This window comes from Tauraco erythrolophus, chromosome 3 (assembly GCF_009769465.1).
Source record: "Tauraco erythrolophus isolate bTauEry1 chromosome 3, bTauEry1.pri, whole genome shotgun sequence".
In the NCBI taxonomy this organism is placed as follows: Eukaryota; Metazoa; Chordata; class Aves; order Musophagiformes; family Musophagidae; genus Tauraco; species Tauraco erythrolophus.
Window position 1 is genome coordinate 99,447,189 of NC_141467.1, and position 19,184 is coordinate 99,466,372.

Genomic DNA, 19,184 nt, shown 5'->3' on the forward strand with positions numbered 1-19,184 from the left:
AACAATACCAATAAATTAATTGTTAGCATGTTTCCAGCCCAGTTTTGTCCTGCATTAGACAGCATTCTCCCAAATCTTTCCTAGACATTTCCAGGCATTAGCACTTGCACAGGGCAGGGATTGTTCACAAAAGCAGTTTGGATGAAGCCAACCTGTTCTGGAAGGCAAGAGATACTAGCAAATGGATGCAAGCCAAGCTGTATTGGTTGCCTGTGGGATCAGATAACAGGACCTGGCACATTTTTTCTTTTTTTTCTTTTTTCTCTTTTTTCTTCCTTTCTTTTTTCTTTTTCTTTTTTAAATCTAACCTGATTGTAAAAATGCTTATTTGTATGACAAAGCCACCAACACTAACTAGGAATAAAACAGGTGGTTGCCTAAAGGTGTATCTACAGGCCTGCTCTTCCTACAAGCATAGAGCACATGTGCTCTAAGGGAAAAGACATCACCTCTGATCAAAGCAAAGGAATGAGTGAACCAACTGAACCAGGCCACATCTCGCATTCTGTTTTCTCCTTCTTAACTTCCAAGAAGGTTGTTTCTTACATTTCCTAATCTACAGGAAAAGGGCTAAATGAAAATCTGGAGACCTGTTGAGTGAGGACCCAATAAAGTACATGGGGCCCAGCCTGGAACCTTAGATAAAGGAACCTGTACTCCAGGAGGGGAAAGAGTCCCAGAAGGGTATAGGTCAGGTTATCACACTGCTAGAGTATGTCCTGTAGTCCTCACTCACACTGCATGGCAAAGTTCCTGGGCAAATCGCCCTCATCCATGACATTGAGCCAAGCCTGTGTCTACAGCATAGAAGATACTATGGAGTGATGTTTCCACTGGTTCCAAGGCACCAATATCACTTTTGTCAAATTACATCACCCTTTGAGGAGGTTGCAGGGATCAGGAAAGAGGAAGAAAGAAAGTGCAACAATTCAATTATCTTCATTCATAGTTGTGGATGCCCCATTCCTGGAAGTGTTCAAGGCCAGGTTGGATGAGGCATTGGACAACCTGGTGTAGTAGCGGAGGGTGTCTCTGCCCATGGCAGGGAGGTTGGAACTAGATGATCTTTGAGGTCCCTTCCAACCCTAACCATTCTATGATTCTATGATTCTATGATTCATAGTTCCCAAATTCCTCCCAGTTCCTGATTTCCAGAAACAGGATGGTGCTTTGCAGTACTGCTCAGTTAGCTACACATTGAATGTTGCTGTATAAACTGTTGGAAAGCCTAGGGTCAACCCTAACTTCAGTAACAACTGTATCGAGCCTATTCCATGTAGTTTGTGCCAAAACACAGTCCTTGATATTAGGGTTGCACATGTGGAAACAGAAGCCTCTACTTGTTTTTCTCACGACAGGCATGACGAGTAGTTGTCGAATTACACTAAAATCCTACAACAGTTTGCTTTGGGATCTTCTCTAGTGAACCTGTTTCTGTTGTTTCTCATGCAGTGAGACACTTCTGAAGTCAATGTCTGACTTCCAGAGGGATACTTAATTCCGTAACAACCAAAGGCAACCATTCCCTGCCTGATTATTATTATTATTTTTTTTAACAATTTAAATTCTTAAACTAAAATGCATTACAGAGTCATTGTGGATGGCTTTCAGAGTTTAAAATTTTCACTCTTGATTTGGATCTCACACACTTTGCTCTCCACAAGATACATCCTATTGAATAGAGGTTTGCAACCATACAGTGAGATGTACACACTAACTTAATTTACTGTACTGAGCACCTTGGAGCCATGGCTGCAGTAAAATAAACAACATCAATTAAATTATTTCCTCTTATGTCACACTGTAAACTTCATAAACATGTAAATTCAAAAATCTCCATAAACACTTTAGCATTATGAATCACTGCAGGGTATCACAGCTGCTTACCTGCAGAAATTGTGTCTGGAACCTAGTTCATCATTTACAGGCAGGCAGCAGATGTTAAAGGGAAAGTGTTTCACATAATCATCCCAAACACAAAATAAAGCAAGAGAAGCAGCAAGATACATAGCCAGCACTAGACTTTATTTGCATGTTTGATACAATATAATGGATCTGAATTTTGTTAGTCAATCTATACACATGGTTGGGAGAGATGCTTATGAAATGCCTTGGTTCAGAGCAGCATTGCTCTTAGGTTGGGTTCTGACTGTGAGGCAGAGCTGAGACTGTCACTTGTGCCGCAATGACGAAAAAGCTGCTACCTACACCCTTGCCTAGAACGAGCACAGAGTTAAATTAATATTCTATGGTCATGACGATCATATGTGTCTATTTTCATCTGGGATTGTCACAGGAGCCTATGACAGCTGGGTGCCTAAATCCCACTGTGAAGCAGTCATGTTTTCCAGTTTCCCAGACTCTATTTAGCATCCAGCTCCCATTCTTAAAATAATCCCCATGTAAGATGATTTATAGTGTTATTTGACAAACACCTGAGTCTTTGACCCAGCAATGGTGAGGCTTGTGTCCTGCTATGATGGATTGCAATTGGGCTATTTGCCCACTCTCAGAACAGGTTGCAGTATTTTATATAACAGTCCTGTTACCCAGGGCTCAGTCTGTGGAAGCTGTGACCTGTCAAAGAGTGCCTCACATGCAATTTATATTTGCTTGGAAGGAGGCGGTGGAAGGGCTTCTTTAACTGTGTGGCTCAACTTTCCCTCTAAAAGAAAATCACCCAGAAACTGCCTAAAGCCCTTCATGGGCTGCAGCAGCAAGATACCGCTGACTCTAGTGGGACAAAGGAATTCACTTTCTTCTTGTGGGAACCTGTTTCTATTTGCTATTTCCATCTCTATTTTCCTTCCTCCCATGATTTCCTACTAGGCAACAAATGCATTTCTTAGTGAGACACTTTCGAACAACTGAAGCAATCATTTACCTTCAGAAAAATAAAAATACTGAAAAATGAAATTATCGATAAAGATGTTTCATGAAACATTTGTAAAAAACATATATGAAATAATTGTGAATTTGATGTACTAATAGCTTATTCTGTGGATTAGTTTTATTGCACGGTACTTAGGCATTTTGTGTGATAGTCATCCAAAAAAAAACAAACCAAAAAAAGAATGAAATGAGAAGATAACTGTCCAGTCATTTAAATGACAGATGTTAGGAAAAAAAACATAACTAATAGGAGCAAGTGGGTATCAACAGCAACAAGGGACTCAAAAATGTGAAAGCTTCATGTAAGTACTCTGTATTAGTCAAAATGTCAGACAGAGCAACTGTATTTGAACCTGACCTACTTTTTACCACTATGGGCCAGAGGGGAATAAAAAAAAAATTAGGTCAGGTATTTATGACTTGAAACAATAAGCTATGTGAGGAGGTGGGAAATAATCACTCATTCTATAATTAAAAGTTCTGATTATATTTTTCATTTTAAAAAAAATATATGTTATGATAAATAAACCATGCTTAGAGATTATGATAGATAACAGGGCATTTATTAATTCTAATATTCACTAGTTTCGGTGATGAAGTCCCAAGTCAAATGTTTACAGACTGAAATTTTCCACTTATCGGCTAGTAGTTTACCTTGGCATTTCTCCAATGTGCCAGCGGTGACATTTTCTTCCACTCTGTTGATGTGTTAAGGTTTGCCCACAAGAGAGACAGTTCTCACTTGCTGATTCCCATAACTAGGAAATTTGCAATTCCAAGACAAAACAACAGCAGCAGTGCTATGTAAATAATGCTGTGTGTTGCAAATTCAGCTCCAGCACAATGGAAAGTCTCAGTTCAGGACCACTGCGGATGATGCTCAAACGAGTCTTTGGAGACTAATTCACAGAACCCGAGGCTGGTTGCCAACTCCTCTGCAGGTAGGGAAGGCAAAAAATTAAAAAAAAAAATCCAAGTGTAGCTCTGAAAACCACGTTACTCGCAGATTATAGGCCAGGCTTTCAGCATCTGTAAATCACAACTATTTCACTGAAATTGGACTATGTTGATTAAAACTTGCCTGTAGCTTTTTTCCCTGATCATATCTAACCCATCTCAAATGATTCTTCAAGACAGAAGTCAAGGGCTGGGCAAGCCATTGTTCATGAGTTGTTAGAGAATGGTACAAAAGGCAGTGGGTTTGTGTCACTTTCAGAATATCTTCCTCTTCTATTATTACCTTTTAAAGGGGAGAGATTGTATTTGGGATCTTGATCATGCTTACAGATGGTGCCATCTCTCTAACGTCATTGCATTGTAAATGGTACTTTGAAAAGCATCAGCAGATTATAAATTCATTCCTAAACTCCTCAGCTGCTACTCAGAGTTAATGGAGATTACATAATTTTATATACACTACATATGTATTTATATCTATATTTAGCTAGATATAGAAATATACAAAAGTATTGTGAAGTCAGTAACCATATGAGTGAAAATTTGAAGTCCATCCCAGTTACCACAAAAAAGCTATACAGCACATGCAGCAAATCATTTACATCCATCATGTCTGTCTGTCATGAGTTATTTGTCCAAGTAAGGTAAATGCAAACTATGCTTCTGTAGAAACAAGAAATTGTTTACTTCAATTACAACTGGTTGTCATGTTTTACGGGACTTAGTTGCAATACCTTTGTCATCCATCAAAGACCTGGACCCTACATACAGAAGAGTTTTATAAAGGGCAGGCAAGTCAGTCAGGATTTCTTTTTTTGCCATGTTCACAGCCTATCCTTTCCTGAGTTTCCCATTCATAGTTACCTTTGCTGCTGGCAATGTTAGGAACCAGGGGACTGAAGTGGATGTACAGAAATGCAGCTTAGTCCAAAACAAGCATTTGCATGTGGCTGGCTGAATTGAGATCCTGATGACTGCATTGGCTAGATTCGTATGGACTGCAATGGTAGCTTAGACATTGATTGCAATTTTGAACATCTATATACTCTGAAACTAAAGTTTGTTCCCTATGGAACTCATGTTGACTTCCAGTATAATGAAGAATTCAGTTACCTGCTTTCAGACATGTCTAGGACGTCTTATTATTTTTATAAACATTATTTTAATCTTAAGAAATTGCAGAGGACAAATAGTATCCAGTATTTTCTCTAATTTCATTTTATTATACAAAGCCAGTGACAGATAGCCACCTTTCACATTTGCAAAGCGTTTTGAATATGGAAGCAGCATGACAAGTGCTACCCATCATTATTAAAAACCGTATAGTAATTAAAAGAATGATAGCATTGCCCACAGGGTGAAAGTGCTAAATAAATATATATTTTACACAGTGCAAGTAATCTCACAGAAGCAAAAAGATCTAGCATAATTACACGGACCCAATCAACATCAAAATGAATGAGAATCTCCTTCAGCTTTCATGTCTGGGCTATTTAAAGGCCTTTTTCAGTCTGCCATAACCTTTCGATTATTGACCCTATATTTACTTTGTGGAGGGTGACCGGGATCCTAAACACACAGCACTCAGGAGTCTGAGTCACCTTCAAGGGAAATTTTGCTTAACGAGTGGTTATCTCTTGTCCTGGTAAACCTATTACCTAGATATACAAAAAGACAAGATCTGGGGTCTAAAAAGGAAGGCAAATAGAATGAATCCTGAACTTAGAACATGTTGGTTAGGCCATTCAGCTAAGAGGGAAAGAACTAGGCGTTGTTTAATTAGATAGTCTCTGGATAAATAGTACAGAAGTAATTTGGAGAATGGCAATCACATTTCCAGTGGACTCCTAAATGTGGCCAAAGGTCTGCACTCTGGAAGGCAAACCTAGATGTGGCTTCCTAGAGGTAGACGAGCTCGCACCATGAACAGATGTAAGTGGAATTTCTCCTGTTGGTGGATTGATAATTTTTTGGCCTGGTATGAATGACAAAACAGGAGCCTTAACTCTTCCCTCTGCATGGGGAACACATATATTTAACCTATCATTATGAATTCCTGTCGGCCTTGGAACTTCCATCTCACACTTTGCATCACTGAATACCACAATGTCTAGGTTCCTTTGATGAAGGCTTGCCATCATTCCTCTTCAATCTTCTGATTCTCTTTGGCAGATAAAAAATTGTGTCCCTAAATTGCTCTGTGAATCTTTGTCCTTGTCCTATATTTCTACATTCCTATTTGAGCAAGAACCTAACTTAGAATTTCAGATTTTTTAACTGAGTATCATATCTTGATGACCTAGACTAATTTCCTCTAATTTTAGAAATCTAACTCAAGAGTTGGAAGTTAGCTAGAAATTAGTTAGAGTTTAGAAAATCAGTTGTACGTGTTTGTCACAAAGCCACTGAGACAGAGAGGCAAGACAGATATTAATACTTTGGTTAGTTGACAACTAATTGTCAGCAGTTCCAACAAGAAATAGACTAGTTTTAAAAAATATCCCATTTGAATGGGTGACTTTTTCACTGCCAGGAAAGAAATCCCTCTTCAATTCTAGTATTGGGGAAGAATCCCTACTAATAACTGTTTGTTTTTTTTTTTTTTTTTTCTGTAAGAGAAGTTTCATTCTAACCCATAGTATATTATCTTACATTCACATAATCTGTTATTTTAATTGTGCAGCATCCCCTGAGTCTCACCAAGGGCAGGCACTTTATCAATAAAATGATAATTATAGAAACTTAATGAGGCCAGCCAGGAAATACAAAGAATCCTGAATCACTTGTCAGAAAAGCACAGATAATTTACTGCAGCTCAGTCTGTTTCTGGACTGCAATCTGATAACCCCACATTCCATAAATCACCCCATGTCAGCCCAGAGACTCAAATCTAACCACTGACATCCTGACTTTAACTTCAGAATTGCCATCTGCAGGGTGAAAGAGATGTACAAAATTCCTTCCCTTCCCTTCCCTTCCCTTCCCTTCCCTTCCCTTCCCTTCCCTTCCCTTCCCTTCCCTTCCTTCCCTTCCCTTCCCTTCCCTTCCCTTCCCTTCCCTTCCCTTCCCTTCCCTTCCCTTCCCTTCCCTTCCCTTCCCTTCCCTTCCCTTCCCTTCCCTTCCCTTCCCTTCCCTTCCCTTCCCTTCCCTTCCCTTCCCTTCCCTTCCCTTCCCTTCCCTTCCCTTCCCTTCCCTTCCCTTCCCTTCCCTTCCCTTCCCTTCCCTTCCCTTCCCTTCCCTTCCCCCTCCCCTCCCCTGCCCTCCAACATTGTGACATTCCATGATAATAACACACCAAAATCTCAATAGTACAAGATATGCTTTTGAGTAGGAAATCACCTCTGGAGCTAGACAGGAATCTGTGAGAAACTGAAGTCCTCCGTGGCTCATGCTATTACTGCAATCTCTGAATCTTTGGTAGGAATCTCACAAAGGACATGGATAAAGTACTGAGGGCAGCAGATGTTGTGTTGCTCTATGGTCGCATTCATTTCCTACCTAACAACCAGAGCAATGCCAAAGCACTGGAGCTTTGTTAGCAAGCTGAGGTTCAGAATTCAGCCCGTCTTCTCAGACACGTCACTTCTCCAGCCAGACTTGGCCTCTTTTTGTAGTATAGTTTCAGTAGCAATGACACAGGGCTCATCTCTTTGACTGGTACAGAGAACAATGCCCGGAGTTCATTCACCTCATAGGGGTTGTCTTGCACATACAGAAGCCTACAGGAAAGCTGGAGAGGGACTTTTTACAAGGGCGTGTAGTGATAGGACAAGGGGCAATGGCTTTAAATTGAAAGAGGGCAGATTTAGATTAGACATAAGGAAGAAATTTTTCACTCAGAGGGTGGTGAGGCAGTGAAACAGGTTGCCCAGAGAAGTTGTAGATGCCCCATCCCTGGAAGTGTTCAGATCCAGGTTGGATGAGGCTTTGAGCAACCTGGTGTGGTGTTTCCTTGCCCATGGCAGGGGGGTTGGAACTAGATGATCTTTGAGGTCCCTTCCAACCCAAACCATTCTATGACTCTATGATTCTACAATCTCCCTTCACCTCACTGCACGGTAACACAGAAACCTCAAGCTCTTTCTTTGTACAATATATGACGCCTCAAGAGTGAAAGCGAGGATCAGAAAGGAGCAGGGCTAATGAAGGCCTTCGATGCACAAGAAGGAACATAAAGCGCACTGCAGAACACCCTCGATGAAGGACTCTGCCAAAACCAGTGCAAAAATATCAGCTTCAGCAGCTCCTCGTCACAGGGAGACAACTTGTGAGAAGCGCGCGCGAGATGTTCTGTTCTCTTGCTTCTGCCCTTCCCAGGTATCACACCACCTCTATTAAAGGGAGAGAAGAAAAAAACAATTTAAGCAGCCTTAACACATTTTTTCAGACACCCCTTAATGGCTTCATCAGTAATTACGTTTTACTGAAAGCAGTAGATAAGCTGACACAGTTTCCAATAAGTCCCTTCGTTTTCTTTTTCCTTTGTGCTGGCAAGTTTTGACAAGTCACAGCTGTTGGTCGAGGATACTGAAAAGGGAGAAGGAGATAATATGCAAATTTACACAGCAGTATTGGACCGTGAAACCAAGCACGTTTCATTTACATTTTAAAACAAAGTAGATTTTTAAGAGGCGGTTACATTTATGTAGGTTTGTTTGTTTTCTTTGTCTGGTCTTCAGCTTTCCTAATACAGGGTATTTTGTTGTGGTTGCTGTTTGGGTTTCATCCCATGTTTCTTAAGGTATAAAACAATTAAATCTTAACTTCTGGATCTTTCTCCCTAAATACAAAGTATATCTTAGCATGTAAAATTTTCCATTTGGAAATTTACAATTATAATTGTGAGCTCACTGCAGACCTTCAGGGAAGGATTTATACTGAATATGAAATAGCTGTGATAGTTGCTTTTTTTTTTTTTTTTTTTTAATAGTTTGAATATGGAAGTACATTTCTGAAGTAACTTGGACTTAAAGAGACAGCATTCCACCAGGCCAGAACTGCCTCCAAAATATTTTCTTTTAAAGTTTTCCCATATAATTTTAACATTTTTACTTCATAAATCAAAGAAACACTTTTTATTACCCAGGCTCCCACTTAAAGGGAGGTAAGAAGGTCACTGCCCTGATTACATCTTCATTCCATAATTTTGTTGACTTCTGTAGAATAAGTCAGCAAAGAAATCAGTTTGTGTCTCTGATCCCAACTCTGAGAATCATCAATGACTTAACTTTAAAGATATTCATAAAAATTACTGACTTCAAAACCCTATTGACGTCACCATTTATTCTGGCTGGATTCTTCAGGAGACTCGTGGAAATAGGAATAGTGATAGTCAACCAGTGACTGATGAGTTTCTAAAATGCAAGATCTGTGCCAAATTTAATTGAATTTCACTTATTTTAAAGTTTACTTCAATAACATTTGAGATAGATACCTTTGTCTTCCTTTATCATGGCGACAGCAGATATCTGTTGTTTGCCTATCTGTAATATTTCAAAGTGTTGTAAATTAAAGTTGTTTGTTTATTACATAATGAGTTAATAACTTTTGAAGTGCCTGGCTATTTTAAATAAGTGAACAGATAACTAGTAATAATGGGCAATAAGATCAAAGGCATTTGAACTTCCATTACTGAGTGGTCTCAGTCACCTGCTGACATTTCTCCATAAAAAAGACTTTATACCACAATATAGACAAACACATAAAGACACAGACCACATTTTGAATCTGTCATACTTTGGGCATTTTATTTTGTTTTGATTTATTTTGGTTTGTTTTATTTTATTTTATTTTATTTTATTTTATTTTATTTTATTTTATTTTATTTTATTTTATTTTATTTTATTTTATTTTATCTCATTTATGCTTTGTTTCAAAGCTAACAAGTATAAGCTTTGAAAAATGGATCAATGCAACCCGTGGTTTCAAGAGTGATAGTACTCAAGAAACAGAAAAAGAAAAAAATATGTAAGTCATAGAGCTCAGAACTCTAACATCCATTTAACTTTGGAAACAACAGCTATTTCTTAATAAGGAATGATATCTTGTGGAGAACGGATTTCTAACTTAAAAGGTAAAAGGCTGAGATTATAAAGCAAAATCCAAAACACATGCAAACATACATTTTTCTTCCTGCATATTTCTATTTTTCTATTTCTATGTCTCTATTTTACTATTTAGAAAAATATAATTTAGATTTGCACCCTTGTAGCCCAGGCTTGTCATTAAACTGAATATAATTAATCTTCTGAACTTCTTAATTACCTATCATATGTAAGTTTGTGTATGTTTTTTACTTTTCTTTACTTAATATTTTAGTTCTCTATTTTTCAGAATAGTCCCCTCTGTTTCTGATAACCTTACCATTTAATATAATTTCCTTCATCAGAAAGCAGACTGTTTATACTACAATTAAGCTGCAATAGAATGCCAAGGACTGGATACTAATGAGGAGAGATACTCTTTGTTAGTGGGAGACAAAAATCCTTTTTTGTTATACAGAATTAAAATCGGAGCATATTTCTCAAGAGACAACAACCAAGGTCCGTTTTATCCTTTTTAATATGCACCAAAATATTATTGTTACAAATCACTGCATTATCTCCACGCATGTTTGTATCACTTCTCATAGAATGAAAATGTAAGTAATATGTTCTTAGCCGAAGGAAAAAAAAAAAAATTCAAATACTTTTCTGAAGCCATTTTGATATGTCTAAAAATATTTTATGTCTGAAAAAAAAAAGAAGTGCAATTCACAGAACTGTCCAGAAAAGATGTTTAAAAAAAAAATAAAAGAAAGCAAATCAAAAACCAAGAAACAACCAACCCAAACCCCATGGAACTGAGAGATCCATGTTCAAATCTTGCTTATTTCTGAGAGACTTTGAACCCACATTCCCTAGAGTGTCCTATAATCATATGTGGTATTCTCAGAATATCCTTCTGACTTTATTCCATATTCAACTGTATTAAATATTCACTAGATCAAGTACCGCAACAGAATTATACCCTTTGGGTGTACTGTTGGCCAGGATACAGAGTCATTCCTTCTATTGCTGACTTCCTGCCTATGTATCTCATATGTTGGTTAAGCACACTAACCACTAGGCATAAATCAAGTTATTTTGGCATCCACAATTTTGGGAATCTAGTTGGGTTTTTTTCTGACAAGTATCTATTTCAGGAATGTCAATACCCTTCAAAAATTTCTAACTGAATTGCTTTCAGCATTTCTGAAAATATTGCCTTTTCTATTTATCCAGAATTATTCAGTGAGTTTAAAATAAATTCAGGAACCTGTCAAGTGACATTTTTTTACTACATACTGAATTAACCTAAGCCACTCATTTTCCCTTTACTGTTTTCACTTCTGTGCATATGAATTAGCTATTAGTGTTCTTTGGTTACACAGTTAAAAAAAAAGTTAGAAATCAAACTGAATAGTTCTAAATGCTAAAAAAAAAATGGTTAAAAATAATAAAGTGGGTTATAGGCAAACTGATTAACAAAGAAAATTATGTAATAACATCCCAAAAGGAGATTAAGTTTTTATAGACCAAATCGTTAGGTGAATAAATCTCCTCATTACATCCCAAGCAACAAATAAATTTAGATCATTTTTAGCACAGTGCTTATGGTCAACTTGTGGCAGAATAAATGTCATTTTATAAACCAGAAATAGCTCAGTGCATGATAATATATATTAATCTGGAGGCACAGGGTCTTATATCTTAGATACATGACCATGTATAGTAGAACAGATGAGAAATTCTAAGTTTTGCAATCGGTAATTCTAAGTGAAAAATATTTAGCATTAAAATGGTTTAATTAAAGTCAAACAATTTAATTGGAAACCGTTGGAGAGTTCCTCTTTTGTCTGTAACTCATTTGCCATGTTCCCTTCTGTCAAGTTTTCTCAATGGACTTCAATCTCCTCTCTTTCTGCTTCAGTCTCTGACCATGGTTCAGGATGAGACGTACTTTGTTTGGGAATTCCAACCAAACAGACATACGAATCCCTTAGATGCTTCAAGTATAACACTTGGCGAACACTACAGCACAGGCTGAATAGCAGCAAGTTTAACTTTTCAATTATTTATACTTTTTTTAAAAGACGAAAATCTACATTGGTCCTGGGAAGAGGGCAAGGAGGGAAAAGTCTTATTTAGTGTTTGTTTTTGTTTCTCACTACCCAAGTCTACTTTAACTGGCAATAAATTAAATTACTTTTCCCCAAGTGGAGTCTGGTTTGCCTGTGACAGCAATTGGTAAGTTATCTCTCTGTCTTTATCTCAACTGTTAAACTTCCATTCTAGTCACATGAGGAGGAGGACTGAGAGAGCAACTGACTGGGTGTTTAGCCCTTAGCCAAGGTTAACCCACCACAGCTCTTCTTCATGATCTGTTTTCTTAACACTGCTCCATCTGCATACCTAATCTCACTGCTAATCTCACTGCTGATGTTAATAACTATTCAGGCATCAGACTATGTCAAACCAGGCACAAAAAGTTTTCATGTTCCTCTGTAAGTGAAAACAAAAAATTAAATAAAACTTCCCATCATCTGTGTGACAAATTTTTTCTGTGGTCAACTGGTATAGTAGGAAGTACCTAAACCAGTAAGTTTATTGGTTTACACCATAAAGCCATTTTGGACCTCTTACTGAATGACATTTTGGAAACCAACAATTTAAATACTTTCTAACCTGTGGATATTAGTCATGGTACACAAAGGTTCTGCTGAAATTCAGATACTTTTAAAATCCTAGCTGCCTCTTGCATTTGGAATGGCTCATTCAGTACTTCAGAGAACTGTAGCATCATACAAATGAGAACTTGGATCTGTATTTTTCAGTTGCAGAGCTAACCAGATTGGCCACAATCCAAAAATTATTTTCATGAGCTGTCTCCTGTTGGTATTTACAATTAGTCTGGGAGTGTCAGCTCCATATAAAGACACACAAGAAGTTTCACACTACTTGGTAGAGATAAGACCAGTTTCGAGCACCATTGAACAAAGGCAAAACATTAACATGACTAATGAATTTCTCTTCCTTTAAAAGACACAATACCTACCTTGTTGAGATGAAGACACGAGTAGAATAGCTTTGAAAAAGCATCCAGATTTGTTAGTAGGATAAACCATGTCTCTCAGAGGCACCGATGTTGCATCAAATTGTGTAAAAATAAGGAATATAAAGTTTGAAAGGCTCCTATTTACTGCATGCAACATCAACAGTCTCACTAATGTCAACAGAAAGAGAGCCTGAATGGCTGTTCTAAAGCTGACTTTAGGCTGTAGAAATTGCATTAGTCAGACAGCAAGCCGGAGGATGATCCCTGGAAGTCAGGACACAGACCCTAAAATATGGTATAAAATAGCTCTGAAAAGGACTTTCTCAATGGCATGAAAGCTGTGGAAGTAGCAGGCAAAACATGTGCTGCCTGCAGAAGAAGGGTTATGGTGAGGAGCAACTGTCAGTCTCAGAGTGGACGACATGAAACTGCCTGAAGCTGAACAAAACAGTGTGACGAGTAATGAGTCACGGCTGCACACAGGTCTGCACAGAACACATGCCAGGAGTGCTGCTCAGTGAAGGTAACTCACTTTAACAGCAGCTCTGTTCTTCATCAAATATTACACAAATCCCTTATGAGCACTACTTGCACTCCAGAGTGCCCCAGCATGACCTCAGCAAAACGTGATGGGTGGTTTCTACCACCAGATTTTGGAATGAAAAATGAAGATACGTCACAGAGACAATCTGAGGACTTCTACGTTCATAAGGAGACCTGTCTGTGCAAAGCTGACTGTGGAGACAGCCAGCTCTTCAGTGGTGAGAGGAGAAGGTGAGGTGATTTAGAGAACCACATCATTCTGAAAAGCATGGTGAACTGGGAAGGACAGGTATGTCTAGCTATAGGACTGCCAATTTACAGAACTGCTTGAAATTAAAATGGTTGGGGAAAACAAGAGTAAAAGGAATAAAGGGGTATCCTTGAGGGTTTTCACCTTTCCTTTAATCTCAGTTTGTTGCAAAAAATGACAGCTGAAAGTCTACCTTTCAAAGCCTCATTTCCTATTCCAGACACTTGAGGTTTTGGAACAATTATAGAAGCTGAATGCGATTCTATATAAGAAAAAAGTATCTTACTGGTTGTGTTTTGATTTTCAGACCAGAGTACAGTACAGTTCTTATATTTTCTTTCATTTTTAACTTCTTCCTCCTTCATTTTTAGTGTAAATAGAGTCACAGTAGCTTAGCTCCGGCACAAGCTGTTACAGTAGACATTTTAAATGTACAATTCCCAATTTATTTCATCTCTGGGATAAAGAAAACCTCCAAGGGACCACTAGGTCAGCCCAGCAGTTTAGCTGAATTGTTAGCAAGGAGACAGTTCGACGCCACAGATCACAGAGTGCCTGAGCTGGCAGAGCAGCTTGCTTTCCTCCTGAGCTATGTGGAGGGAGGGAAATACTGTCTTCATTAAAAGGTCCCTTTCCACTCAAATTATGCAAGCATTGATTTAGAGCCACACAGTCATATCCTGCATGACTGGAGATAGTTGGAAGAGCTAGCATCAGTTAATTTGCTCTTAAGGAAAGGAGGAAAAATGCAAAAGATCATAAAAAAAAAAGTATTAGCTGATTAACATGTACGAGTTGGTTTGCTGGAAATAATCTCAAGTGAATGTAAACCTGAGCTGTGTAATTATTTGCATACCCCAGCTTAAGGTATCCGCATGACAGACAGGTTATAGGTGATTCACAATTATAAGAGGAAAATGATCCAGCTATTCAGTTACATGTTTGCAGAAGCTGCATCCTTAACAAGACTCACTCTACAAGGAAGGATAGATAGGATTAACTCAAAATGTTCTGATTTCTTGGACTGGTTTAGTCACTCCCTGGCTGCTTCTGAGTTATGGACAAGGCATAATGGGGTAGACAATAGTGTGCCTAATGAATTACAATGCAGTATGAGATCTGCGAAGATCAGCCTAGGTCAATGAAAGATCCTCTGGCCTTAATTTCTAGGAAAACAGAGCTCATATGTCCACTGCTTATATATCTGTAAGACCATACTTAAGGTCAAACAAACTAACTGCATTGTTCACTATTAGAAGTCTGCTCTTGACTAATCCTATAGCCTTGGATTAGGCACATGCAGGCTAAGTAAAATGTCTAGCAGTACCCAGTGCTCTAGGGTATGTGAGGGTGCACCTTTCTGCAACATTAGTGAGCTACAGAATTTTTCCTCTGACATGCCTACTGTCAGGTTAAGACATCAGATTATTTTCTAAAGGCATTCTAGTTGACTCAAAAGCATTTCTGGTATACCTAGAAATGCTTCCCTTAGACCTTTGAAACACTTATTTATCTAAGATTGAATTTTAACGTTTATTCTACCTTAAGTGGAGTTTTCTTCTTTTTTTGTTTGTGTTTCGTTCTGTTGTTTCTTGGGAGTTTTGTCTGTCTGGGGTTTTTTTTTGAGTTTGTTTGTTTGTTTTCCCCAAGCATTTTATTATTCTTGCTCCGTTTTGCTGAAAATGTAGTTTATAATGTGAATTTGCCATCTCTCTGCTTGTCAGTTCTATTTGACCTGATAACTTTGGGATTCACTGGCTACTTTCAAGAACATTGATGACGTGAGTATAAACTACAAAAACACTATGACATATTTTTTGAAAATTCGTCGCTTCATAAGGTAGAGAGCCTATTGAGCACCCTACTGAGAAAACTGGGGAGACAATTCAGGCCTTGTTCAGTCTCTTATTCTGCCCAAGAGATGTGAGAGCTGCCAGATAGTCACATATAGCCACTAAATGCATAGATAGCTCTGAATTGCTCACAGTCTTGCTACCAGTTAGACAGCTAGTGGATCAAAAAGACCTATATAAAGGATGTGAAAGCAATTGACAGACTTCCTCCAAACATAAAATCTTTGGCTTTTCAGCAAGTGATCCCCAGCAATCAGTAGAGAGAATGAATTTATGACACAGTTGAGAAACTCAATTAATTTCATATGTGACTTTAGCAGAAATATTTCAGTCCTTAATGTTCTGGACTAGCTTTGAATTTGCAAAGAATGACTCCATAAAGGCCCCATTCACCATGCATTTAAACTCCCATGAACTGTTGTTTTAAAATTTATCACAATTATCTGGAAGCATATAGAAAACAAAACAATAACAAAGTGAGCATCAAAAAGTCTCCTGAGGTTGGAGAATGATAGATAACTGCTCTTACACTTTATGCCTTGGTTTTATTAAGATTTGCATGAACTCTGGATTTAATCAGCAGCCAACATCTAGGAGTCATTTGCACAGGTTCTGTGTCTTACTAGTGGTTTTGCATGCAATCACTCATATAATGAGGCAACAGAACCAGAAGTCTTCTGAATCTTTCATGTGTTATCATTAAACTGATGTCACATCAAATTTAGTTCCACACATCTGTGGAGTAACTGTATTCATAACATTTTATGAACAATAGACTGCCTTAAAACAAGGCATGCAGACTGATGCCAGGTTGCCAACTGATCTTGCATCTGTTTCCTAGGAAATGAAAGCGCAGGACGAAAAAGTCATGTCTTGCACAGTGGTTTTTATTATTCCCCAGCTTTTCAAAAGTTCTGTTGCTTGAGCCATCATTAGATCTCACAGACAAGCTCAGGAGTAAAGCAACTTAGCCTTCCTACATAAAATTTGTTAATTTCACCACAAACACATCTGTTCACCAAGGAAAGCTCATCAATGTGACATAAGACTGTTCCGTTCTTATTTTCTTCAGTTAAGTGAAGGGAAATTGTCTTTTTTTTTCCTTTTTTTACTTTGTTAATAAGTAGTATTGTTAAACAACGTCTTTATGCCGCAATCAAGATCAGAGTTCTGTTGCAGTAGACTAGTCCCTCCTTGTGCAGGGAAATGAAACAGCAAATAAGAAGGAACAGTCTTTGTCCCAAAACACTCACATCGATTTGACAAGATTGAAAATAAACATAAAAAAAAATACACCCACCCCCCCCCCCCCCATCTCTCTCCCAGTTGTTTGCCAGTGGAATGCAAACTTAAATGCTAAGGCAAGGATGTTGTCAAAAGCTGGGCATCTATCATTGATACTAGAGTTTCCAAAAAGCTCACCGATTGCAAGAGTGGTCATATTCTAAGTGTCATAGTTTATTTTGTTAGAGAATTGTTACAGGGACATCTTTGTCTTGAAAGAGGAGTCTGGACACATAGGTCATTTGTTCAGGGTTCAATACATCTGTCCTTAGCACCATAAATACTATGTGCTAAGCTGGTGTTCTGCCTAAGTTAAGCCAATGTGCTTCCCAAACGTACAGCCTTGCCCAGCCAGAGACCTGCATTAATTTATTTGTGGGAATGGTTGCATTTGTACTTGGCTAAGAACATGAAAATCTGATTCCCTAAGTTAGAATAACATTTTGTGAGAGATTTATCTCCCAGAAGTACACAGGTTTACAATGTCAAAATCTAGTGTGAGAAAGCATCCCAAGTTCCTACTGTACCTAATGGGGAGCTAATAGAGTGAATAGAGCTCCATGTGATCTGTGGGTACGCATGATAATAAAAACTGAATCACATCACAAACTTCATGGAGAATGGATTGAGAGCAGACTGGAGGAGAAGGACTTGTGAGTGCCGGTGGATGAGAAGCTCAACATGAACCCACAATGTGCACTGGCAGCCCAGAAAGCCAAGCGTATCCTGGGCTGCATCCAAAGAAGCGAGGCCAGCAGGTCGAGGGAGGGGATTCTGCCCCTCTACTCTGCTCTCATGAGACCCCACCTGAAGTATTGTGTTCAGCTCTGGAGTCCTCAACACAAGAAGGACATGGAGCTGCTGGAGCGGATCCAGAGGAGGGCCACAAAAAATGATCCAAGGGCTGGAGCATCTCTCCAACGAAGGCAGGCTGAGAGAGTTGGGGCTGTTCAACCTGGAGAAGAGAAGGCTCTGGAGAGATCTTTTAGCAGCCTCCCAGTACCTGAAGGGGGCCTTCAAGAAAGCTGGAGAGGGACTTTTGACAAGGGTGTGTAGTGATAGGACAAGGGGCAATGGATTTAAACTGAAAAAGGGCAGATTTTGATTATATCTAAGGAAGAAAATTTTTACAATGAAAGTGGTGTGGTATTGGAACAGGTTGCCCAGAGAAGTTGTAGATGCCCCATCACTGGAAGTGTTCAGGGTCAGGTTGGATGAGGCTTTAAGCAACTTGGTGTAGTAGAAGGTGTCCCTGCCCATGGCAGGGGGGTTGGAACTAGATGATCTTTAAGGTCTCTTCCAATCCAAACTATTCTATGATTCTATGATTCATTGCTAATATTGAACAGGCTTCCATGGACTACTAAGGGGAAAAAAGGCCTATGACCATCTTAAATGTAGACACCTGCACTGTAGACCCATACATTTAGTCAGGAAGTTCTTAGCCTTTATGGCTGAAATTGTATGCAGAGATAATGCTTCATGCATTCAGTTAAAGGTTACATACGTATAATAAAGCCATTTTCATTACTGCAAATCATCTCCAAATACCTGCGACATCAACTTAGCATACTGTTGTGAAGTAACTACTGTTTCATAGCCTCTGCTATCACGTCTTCAACAAAATGACAAGTGTTGACTGACTTTGACAAAGTTCAAAAGATCATTGTTTACACAAGAAGCCCTCATTAGAGGACGTGGTGACAAGAAGCACAGACCTTACACAGATATTATTAGGTGTCATTAAGTCTTTAAGCATAACCTGGGATTGACTCATTATTGTTATTTTTCTGTTGGTCAATATTTAAGTTAAGAACTTGTAAGGACTTTGGTTAAATAGTTTTTTAGTGTGTTTGTAGTCACTTGGCAATTTGTGAAATAATAAGTGAATATTAGCAAGATTAAAGTGTTGCCCAAAAATACCTGTGGAGGAAATGGTAAAAATCTCGAAACACCTATTCTAGTTGAAAATTAAAGAACTGGAAAGGGGACAGTTGAAGGCTAACCTATTGGAAGTGTATAGGTTTTCTTTTTTTTTTTTCCCAATCAGACTGATGCACTGCTAACCCTGGTAGGGGGAAAGGAAGTTTTCAAGCCAAGTCTCAGAAAAGCAAAGGATTGACTTCAGTAATTGATCTAAAAATGCCTTTGAGCTTGAAACTGAAGTTCAAATTATATGTTTGTTATGGAAACAGTTTTGATCCAGATGCATATGGGAATCCACAGCAGCCGAACTAGTACAAGGAAGAAAAATGCCACCAGAATAGCAGCAGGATGGATTCAGGTTGCTTTTACTAGTTAACTCTTTTTATTTTTGATTTTCAAATGTA